This window comes from Malus domestica, chromosome 11 (genome assembly GCF_042453785.1).
Source record: "Malus domestica chromosome 11, GDT2T_hap1".
Lineage (NCBI taxonomy): Eukaryota > Viridiplantae > Streptophyta > Magnoliopsida > Rosales > Rosaceae > Malus > Malus domestica.
Genome location: NC_091671.1, coordinates 39,532,568 through 39,541,012, shown reverse-complemented (window position 1 = coordinate 39,541,012; position 8,445 = coordinate 39,532,568). Strand labels below are relative to the sequence as shown.

Below are 8,445 nucleotides of genomic sequence, written 5' to 3'. Positions count from 1 at the left end.
TAGTGGTTTCAGAAGCAAGCCTAGCAGGCCAAGCATTAACCTGTCTCCAGACAGCTAGTCCTCACCAGGTTGCTGGAATTGGGAAGCGTGTAAGTTATCACACTCCCTGCCTCCCAAAGGTGCCTAAAGAAAGGGCCAGATGCAATAGAGCGACAACTTAGGAGCAAATTCCCCACCGGCGGGGGGACAAGAGACGACTGCCTCGAGCACATCACGACCTATAGGCAACACCGATGAGAGACAAGGATTGCCTGCCCTTTATTTTTTCATGCCCTTTCATACAGTGGCGAAGGAAATTCAAAAGTGTAAAGTTCAATCGAAGCGGTTACTTTCACATTAGATAGTGCAAAGTTTTGACTCAATATTCATAGCAGAAAATGGTCTCTCCACCCAAGCAGTTGTAAGCAATAATATCTAAGCCAATGTAAGAAACTTAAATTGACTAGGATTAGATCCTAAAAAATGTTAGGTACTAATCAAACAACGGACTGAGACCTAGCAGCTAGGTGCCTAGACGAGATCTAGGCGGGAGCCTAGATAGATTTAAATTATCGTAAAATAAGCATTAAACAATATTTACATTGTTTTTAAAGTAATACAATATTTATAAATAATGTGAGAGTTTAAGATAAATACGGTGGGAGTCTTAAAAGAGAAAATAAAAATACATACAAGACTTAAAAATAAAAGGAAAACTAAAAAAAACTCCAAAAAACTTCATTTTTAATGAAAAACCCTTTTTAAAGGTATAGTGAATAGCACCAGAGAAATGTATAAATGTGGTTTTTCGTTAAAAGTGAACAGTACCAGGAGTTTTTTTGTTAAAACTCCCAAAAATAAAACCACAAATACTTGTTATCTTGTTAACCAAACACCCAACTTTAAAACACTTGTCATTTAAAACTCTTCCCCAATACTTGTTATCTTGTTAACCAAACACCCAACTTTATCTTCAACCCACATCCAAACACCCATCTTCTTCCTTGCTTTTCTCCCAGACCCGACACCCCCAACCGCTTTTCGTCAATCTCATCCCCACACCTCCTCCATCAACCTCTCCTCTGTCCATCGCAACCGCATCTCCTTCCCCGTCGATCCCACTCCCACCCCCTCCTTCGTCGTCCCCACCGTAATCCCTTCTTCGACTTTCTTCTAGACCTCTGTTAATCTCCTCCACCATGAATTCTGACGAGAGCGAGGGGAGTGGCGAAGACCTGGGGTCCAGTGGTGTTTCCCGGCGAGGGGAGTGGCGGTCGCCACTCGTCGCTCCCACGTGGCTTCGCCACTGCTTTCATACCCTCTTGTTTATGTGGTTACGGTTAAACCGCGTAAATATTTTATATTACTATTTATTTTTGTCTTATTATTTTTATAAAAAAATAATATAAAATGTTGACATGTCTTAACCGTGACCATCCAAAACATGAGAGCATGGAAGGGCATGGAAAAAGGAAGGGCATACAATCCTTGTCCACCGATGAGACCTGGTAGAGCAACCATCATTCTTTAAAAAGGGGGGGGGGGGAGATATCTCAAAAGGCATCGGAAAAAAGGTTGAAATATGTTTTTAGATGTCGACGAAGATATTGTTGTATCACTGTACTAAACTTCTTTATTTAGATCTATTTTTTGGGTTGGTTACATATTTATTTAGATCTTTCAATTTTCTTCAAAAGTGAAATTGCAAAACCGGATCATTTTATATATGTTATTCTTATGTATACACATAGTCTTGCTCCAGCTTGTTAAGTGTCAGCGATTATTTCAACTGTATTGAATGATAAAAATCGTTCTAAAATGTCAACGAAGATAACATTGTGTGTAGTTTACCAACATCATAACAAGGAGAGGGTAAGAATGAAATCAATACATTCGATTTAGTAATGAATCCAATTTCATCATAATAATAAAACTTTGGGAGATTTGCAATTTAGGAAAAGCAAAAGGGAAAAGAAGAGATTGAACCCATAAATTAAAGCATGCGAGAAACGACAATCCTTCAGATATGAAACGACGGATGACGGATTAACAATTATAATTAATTGGAATGTGCTTATCTTTTGCAATATGATCCAAGGAATGGTATAGAGTTTCATGTGTATGATGTCATTTTATCAACACATAAAGTTTCATTTGCTTTCCCAATGAAAAAGAGAGGAAAGGTGGAAAAGAAGAGAGCAGATAGTTAGCTCATTGAAAAGAATATATTTTTTTTTGCGTCGGGTTGGCAGTTGGTAAGATTCATATCTTGTGGAATCTCATCAAAATTCGAGTTTTATTGCTTGCAGTCTTCTTTGATGCGTGATTTGTAAATTTCTACGTAAATTCATACAGATGACAACTAGTAGTTAGGTGCCATACTTAACTCCTACCAGCTCGAGATTGTGGGAGTGGTCTAGCGCTGATGATAAGAGTAACCAATATTTCCCTAGACTTTTATGTACATGAAGAAAAAAAAAATTGTTTTGGCTGTATTTGTATTGTGAGAATAAATACATCTTTTGTTATGTTGTTAAATGTAAGACATGTCTCTATTTAACAGTCTGTTTACTTATTTGGAATGACTAACATTATTGATGTTCCTTCGACAACAACAACAACAGCAGCAAAGCATTTTCCCACTAAGTGGGGTCGGCTACTTGATGTTCCTTCGACAAACAAAAAAAAAAAAAACATTATTGATGTTCCTAACATTTCCTTGTTTATGAACATATGTACGTGAGAATTATTCAAGTTCATGACTTCTCTCGTTTCAAGTAAGAAAATAAGAAGCTTACAATTTTTCCTATTAGCCCATTAGCTCTCATTTTGCTTCCTACTAGCCGATAATTTTTCTTATAATTTGTCGGTAGAGAAATGATTTTCACACACCATTTTCATATTTTGCACATCCATGTTAATTTAAGTCCATTGATTTTCTTTTAATTTATTCAATCAAATTGTCAGAAATACTGAAAGATAAATGAAAAGAGAAAACAAGAGAGTGAAAATCGCTTCCCTTTGGTAAACGATAACATGAAGTGCAAGTAGCACTGAGCATTTTCTAAAGACCAAATGTACAATGAGGGTAAGATTTGATGCACAGAAGAACACTTTGTAAAGAATAAGAAGTTATTACCTTCTTCAACATTTTCATGAACACATCCAGCAACCGAAACAGGTCCGTTTACGAAGGCGTTGTGCATACAATTTAGCAGCAGTTGGATGGTCCTGCTCCTACAGGGGAAGTAGAAACAAATAATTTAACATCTGGAAATCGGCTTCCAAATATTACTTGCTCTTGCTTCAGATGTAATTTGATACATATTCTACAGCCTACAGCCTTTCAAACAAGGCAAGGACTAACTCTTCACTGTCAATGTAGTTTCTAAAAAACATTTGTAGATTCAGTCACAAATACCGGAACTTTCTGGTGGAAGACAGGCGGCAACCCTCTTTGAAACGTTTGAGGTCTTGGTGAGATGTATTTTGATTTCCGCAGGTATTCAGCGCCTTGGTACCCTTGGTCCATGAAATAATGTACAGATTCTGCAACCCAGCACGGTCAATCAGCTGTATATATATGTGAAACAAATAGGAAATACAAACTGATGACAAACTGAAATAACATAAGTTTCAAAAGCAATCATATCATTTGGCTTGATATATAGAATACGCATAAAGAAGTCATGAGTGTCTAAAGAAATATGCAGAAGGATTAAATTTCCTCATTTGGAGACGGTTGCATGAGGGTCAATCATGTAATTACAGCATCCAAGGAATCATGTAATTACAGTATCCAACGATTTCAAGATGCGACAGAAGCAACATCCATAAGCTTGTTAAAGTTACCTAGCGTTGGTTGGAGTTAATGGCGTACACTTTGTTCTAATAGACTTCACTAACAGGATCTATACTTTGTTCCTTTGATGGCATCTCATGCATTAGTTATTACTGACTCAAGGAATAAGAAATTCAGGTTTAGCTGCGGTGTACTATATACTTACATCTAGGAGTGATCTCGTAGCAAGACTACTGACTACATATGCGCACACACTCACTCACTCTTTTAAGAATACATTGCTCCACAATCAACGGAACATGACTTAGGGGTGGTTTGGGAGTGAGGTGCTTAAAAAAAAGCACCCATGAAAAAAAGCTGTGAGGGTTTTAGGCGTTTGGTAAACTAAAAAAAAAAAAAGCTTATTTTGGTGAGAATAAGCTGTGAGGGTTTTAAGCTGCTGTCAGCACATCATACGGTAAACGAAATGCACATCTAAAAAGTAATATTCTTGAATTCCAACTAATCCAAATTCAGCCAATGCCATCATAAATCAATAAGTAATCTCAAAATACACACATAATTATCAATGAATAAGAGAGAAATTAAGTTTGTTTTCTAATATAGTTCAGTTCAACCAATGATAGATAGGCCATAAATCATTCAACCGCATCTAATTGATTCTACAAATTGCTGACACATAAATAGAAGAAATTATTGCATTACTCCTACCAATCAAGATGCGTCAGCACAAACTATTTCAATCAGATCGCACTTTGACTTCCCAAGTGTCTACTCGAAGCATGTGATCTGTAAATTCTTCCTTTCAATGATCATAGGATGCCATCAAGATCACTTGTTGGTCAATCTGATGGCTAGCGGATGAAAGAATAATTTTTTACAAAGAAAAACTTGTTGAGCTGATTTATGTTTTGAATGAATCCAGTGTGGCGCTAATCCAGATGATGAGATCAGAATGCTCAGCCGCCTAGCATCTTAGAAAAGGGAAGGAAAAAGAAAGAGGACACTGAAAACAATAGAAAACCGTAGGATTCTAACAGTTGTATTAACAGGAAATAGTGTGCAATCATTCTGAGCAGATGAGCGTGTACATGCAGCAAAAAATCTAGGCAACTACTGACTAAAGGGAAAATGAGCCATTTCCAACAAGCCACTTTCTGAGTGAAGATGTGTACCTGTAATAATGTTGAACCCCTGTTGTGTCTTATGAATTTAAAGCTCTCTGAAAGCTTTACGCAATTTCTGCCATTCAAAGATCTCTACCAAAGTGACATGGAGAATCATGATCACGATGAATCCAAAGGAATTTCATATCCATGCTTCCACATTAATCCTAATACTTGTGCCACCTTATATCTTTGATCACACATTAAGTAGGCTTTGTACAATATCACAAATGTTTTTTTGGTACATGCAATTTTAAAATTCTCCATCTGAATAAGCACACTCTCCATTTCCTTTAAGCGCTTTTGTGATGCATACATGGCCATCTTACAATGATATAGGGACCTGCAAGTTCTCCACCTGGCAAATTCTGCACGCTTCCCAAAACTTTCAAGTCTATCCACTTCATTGCATTTGAAATAACTTGAAAGTATACATCGCATCACACCTGCAGTATGTATAGCAGTTTTGCGCTCAAAAGCCTCATTTATTGACTTCTCCATCGCCTCAAAGCAACCCTCTTGAGCATAAACTCTAATCAGCGTAACATTCAACCAAGGTCTATATTCATTTTCTGGAATAAGTTTCATTAGTTTGTGAATCTTTTCCACTGTCTGTCACAGAACTCTTGCAATATGCACAAATCATAGCTCTTATCAATGGGATTTCCTTGCTATCTATGTGATGTTTTAGCAACTCATACGTTTCCTCCATCTTTACCAAATAACCTGAATGAGCATACCCTCGAAGCATTAGCAAGTGAGTGCTAATATCGGGACTAACAGGACCCTCCTTCATCTTTTCGAAAGTTTGTTCCATACCATTCCACATCCAAGCCGTTATATATCCAGCAATCAAACGATTGTATGTGCTTAAATTAGGCAAGAGGCCTAAATCCTTTAAACCCAGGACAGTTGCCTCCATATGGTCAACCAGCATCAAACGACCAAATACAGAAATAAGAATGTTGTACGTTACAACAGTAGGACGGCAATCTGGTTCCTTCTTGAGGTCCCGAAACAAAGACTGACATTTAGCAGTATGACCATTGAACATATAAGCACTCATCAGTGCATTATAAATAGAAGTCGTCTTCATCCTCTTGTTTATAGCCTCGGTAAATAACTCAACGGAAAGTTCAACATTCTTAGCTTTACCTGCTATTATAATAGCCTCTGCATATTCCTCTGCGCTGATTGAAGTCCTACTAGAAACCTGCCGTCTTCTCCAATCAAAAACCTGTAACATAAGCGAAAAAAATCAAAAGAAAAATAGATAGTTAAACACCAACATTTCCTAAGCACGGTAAAGATTAACCATCCCTTACATTCAATATTACTTGTCTGTAGTTGTCGGTTTTGATATTTTTCAAAAGACGCAAGCACGTTTCACATAACCAAACCAAACCAATCCATTGTGTTTTTGTCTTTTAGATAGTCTTAAAACTCAGATTAATTCACCACGAACCCTAATCGGAATAGGCCAATCTTTCATTTCATAAAATCTGATTCCAAGTTAGTGCAACAAAAGTGTGCATATTGTGAATGGCGTACCAAAAATGCCTACTTTGAGCGAAATCTTTCCGAAAAAAAAAAATGGATCCATATAGAATTACAGATACAGAATTAACAAATGCAGAACAATGGCAATTTAGTGGACTTTCATGCTGAATAATTGAACATACAACCTAGAAAAGAACACTAATTTACAAGTAAATTAATCGAAACCTCATACTAAAACCGAAAAAGCTTCAAACTTTAAAGCTGAAGTCTCAAACTTTTATATCAGAAATTACCTCCAGGGCCAAATGAGGCCACGAACGCAGCTGATTCAGAAGCTCAACGACACCCTCTCCGCTTTTCCATTTACGGAGGGAGGAACATACCTTCGCTTCCAAAATTCTAACAATCTTCTCAGAATCCCCAACATTCTGAACCAGTTCGTCCCTCACCCTGGACACCGTGCGGGCCAGATCCTCCCTGGCCCTGAGATCTTGCGTCGAGGGCTTGTCGCTGAACAAGCCGATGATGCTTGAGAAGGAGATGAGCGGAGGAGGAATGGGTCTGAGCATTGACGTCCTGGGTGCGTCTGTAATTTGGGTAGTTGGTGCGGGTGAAAGTGTAGGGGGAGTGTTGTGGGGTTTTGGAGGCGGCGGCGACGGCGGCGGATGAGGATCTGTGGCGGGAGAGGAGCTCAGATTGGGCGGCGTCGGATAGCTTCCAAACTCGCTTCATTGGTTGGTGTTGTGACTGGTGACCGTTGTATCTTCTGGGGTTTACCAAGGGTTTACCTAAGATTTAGTAAAAGGATCCCCCTGGAATCCGGGGATCCGTGATCCCGTCAATTTATCCGTATCATATGGTTAAAAATTATTAAAATTTAAAATTTAAAATTAAATATAAATAGTACTGATCGCACGATGTACGATGAATAAATATGATCACGGAATCTCCCGAATCTTTAGAAAAAAAAAGATCTAGCACAATTTGAAACTATTTTGATTTCAATTTTTTGTTGTAGAACAGTGGATGTCCACTCAAAGAATTAAATAATGGATCATTCCACTATATGCTAAAGCTTCCTTCATACGACACATTTTCTATATAAATACAAACCCCACATAAGTCTTTAAATGGGTGAGAAGTTCATGGAAGAAATTGTGATGGAAGAAAGAGGAAAGAAAAAGAGAGAGAGGAGAGGAGATAACAGTGAGAGTTATTTTTGTACTCATATTATTCCAAATTATAATGAAAGCACCACTGCCCTGAGAATGTACTTCAGTCACACTGACTGTAGAGGAACCTTGTAAATTTTGTGTCTTATTTCTTTTATTCCACTGCACACACTATCGTTTTTACAATGCTCTTGTGTCGGTGGAAAGAAACGAGATTTACTAGCCTTATCTCAGATCACACGATCATATCTTGAGCTCCATTTGGCTTGCTGTCATCTTTGGTTACTGTTGATGACCTGCATGAGCAAGCAGGCACCTAATATCAACATCTTCAAGGACCCGAGATGGAGCATCTTCACCATGGGACTCATCTGCCTTCTCGTCGCCGACGTCGGAGGACAGGCTCTGTCATCCGCACCTGACGGCTACGTCCGCGGCGTCTGACGTCCTTTCGGAACACGTGGCAATCTGCGTAGGCAGCCGCTGCAAGCGGAGATCAAGGAGGACGTCAAACTCCATGTCACTGTCAATAAACCATCTCTGTAACAGGCTGGAAACAGCCGCACCAATAACATAGAGATTCACATCAAGGAGTATGGTATAAAACTTTTCTTTGATCTTACTTGGCTTTAGCTTTTGTTTCTTTATTTTTGCAGAAGTTGCAGATGCATGCTGGCACAAAAATGGAGATGGGAAGCTTGTCTGGTCTACCAGGTTTGATAACCAGAGCCTACACCAAGATAAATAAAATAAAGAAAAGGTTTTTCGTGCTTCGCGACACCATGTGGAAGAAATAATAAAAAAATAAAAAAATGGAAATGAAGAC

At 38.3% G+C, this 8,445-nt stretch overlaps 1 pseudogene; it reads right to left on the bottom strand.

The window, feature by feature from the left end:
• Positions 1-2,984: 2,984 nt before the first annotated feature.
• On the bottom strand, positions 2,985-7,311 carry LOC103449238 (pentatricopeptide repeat-containing protein At2g30780-like; annotated as a pseudogene).
• Between the last annotated feature and the right edge of the window lie 1,134 nt (positions 7,312-8,445).